Consider the following 2445-nt stretch of genomic DNA (forward strand, 5'->3'; position numbering starts at 1 on the left):
TGATGTGGGCAAAGTTTGAGAGCATCATCAACCATATACTCGATGTTCATAAGCATGGGAACCCACTCTACCCGAAGTGCATTCATGCTCCCTTGGCACCCCGAAGATGGCTAACCGACACATATGTAACTCTATTAATCTGACAATTGTTACATCCATGAAGAAAGCTTCTGCTGCAAGGGATTCCAATGGGAAGCGATCAGGCTGATCAGCCATCCTCAGAATTTGAAAGAGAGGTAAGCTGGGGTCCTACAAGGAAAGGCTGTCAATACTTTAGGGCAGTGACTTTCTCTCCAAGCGGCCGCAAGTTTAAAATTACGGTGCTCAGAATCGGAAGGTCAATCCTGTGCCACAAGATCCCCGTATGTCTATTTTGGATCCCCTGTAGAAGAGGGCTGTTGGGAGAATCAAGTTTTTCTTTCTGCACTCCTTTTTGGGGGCCGCCATTTTGAACTTACTGGTTTGAAAGGTCTGAATGGAGTAAACAAGGAAGTGGCGTAACAATCAATCAAGTTAACACCATGATATACTCACATGCTTCAAGGCATTCAATAACTTAACTTGCCTACAAGATCTGCTAAAATTAATAGCCACTGTTTTAGGACCAAATAATTGACCAAGTACTAATCACATGCTAAGCAAATATGTCAAAAGTAGTAATGAAAAGGGACTTATGCATTTCCATTGATCAACTTGTTGTCTTAACATTGGTGATGTCACTAAAGATAGCACTCAAGTGACGTGTCAAATTGTCATGTGGAGCATAAGAGAGATGATCTTGCCAGTACAGGGACCCTTTCATTTTCAATTCAATGAAATGTCAATTGGAAAATCTTTAGTTTAAAGGCCGTGGACACTATTGGTAATTGTCAAAGACTAGCCTCCACAGTTGGTGTATCTCAACATATGCATAAAATAATGAACCTGTGAAAATTTGAACTCAATTGGTCATCAAAGTTGCGAGATATGAATGAAAGAAAAAAACACCCTTGTCACACGAAGGTGTGTGCGTTTAGATGGTTGATTTCGAGACCTCAAGTTCTAAATCTGAGGTCTCAAAATCAAATTCGTGGAAAATTACTTCTTTCTCGAACACTATGGCACTTCAGAGGGTGCCGTTTCTCACAATGTTTTATACCATCAACCTCTCCCTATTACTCGTCACCAAGAAAGGTTTTATGCTAATAATTATTTTGAGTAATTACCAAAAGTGTCCACTGTCTTTAAAATTCAAATATTCAAGATGAGCTTGCCTAGTATTAAATTAAGAGAGAAAGTTAATCTAGATAATGTTGAAGATCTTTGTGATGGTAGATTTTACAAGGCTGTTCCAGAATTGCATAACAATGGATGCAGGCAAAATGACCTATCAAATGATGACGACCATATTTTCAACCAAAGAGATGTCATCAAGTCTTGTAACAGGAGAGCACTTAAAGCAAGAGGACAAAGACAAACCTATCCTCAAACCAAGACAAGGTCAATTACATAATAGGTTAATAAGCTGACTTCTCAGGTAAGAAAGGAGAATGTTCTTTTAACTGGGTTTGTGTTTGGACGGGGAAAGCCCGAGCCATGTAGTTTTGTTTCGTACAGAAGGACCTAAATTCTTCCATTACATAACCTTCACTACGTGCCCTTAATATTGTTATGCAAGAGTAACCACTTCTTGATCTTGGTGCTAGTAGTTCTATGTGAGATATTATTTCCACTAAAGTTTATAGACTGATTTGTACTTGACACCCAAGGCTTTGAAGTGATGATATTAAAAATGTTGTGGGCGTTGTACTCTGGATGTTATAGCTTTGTAAAAAGCGGTTAGTCGCATTACACATCAAGGACATGGTAAAAAATACACTTGTCTCGATTCAAAAGTTTCCTCAAAATAAAAAACTTGCAAAAGTTTTACTACATTTAAAGGCAGTGGACACTATTGGTCATTGTCAAAGACTAGCCTTCACAGTTGGTGTATCTCAACATAAGCATAAAATAACAAACCTGTGAAAATTTGAGCTCAATCGGTCATCGAAGTTGCGAGATAATAATGAAAGAAAAGAACACCCTTGTCACACGAAGTTGTGTGTGTTTAGATGGTTGATTTCGAGACCTCAAGTTCTAAATCTGAGGTCTCGAAATCAAATACGTGGAAAATTACGTCTTTCTCTAAAACTATGGCACTTCATAGTTTCTCACAATGTTTTATACCATCAACCTCTCCCCATTACTCGTCACCAAGTAAGGTTTTATGTCAATAAATATTTTGAGTAACTACCAACAGTGCCACTGCCTTCAAAGGCCGTGAAAAAGATAGCTTTGAGGGACGGAAACACATATACTTGATAAAACAAGCCCTACTGATTCGCTCTGATTTGCACTGGAAAAAGAAACGCCAACCCTAGCACTCGCATGACCCCCTCAGCCCCCATAACGTAAAAGTAGGACATT

Source organism: Asterias amurensis, chromosome 21 (assembly GCF_032118995.1).
Source record: "Asterias amurensis chromosome 21, ASM3211899v1".
NCBI lineage: Eukaryota > Metazoa > Echinodermata > Asteroidea > Forcipulatida > Asteriidae > Asterias > Asterias amurensis.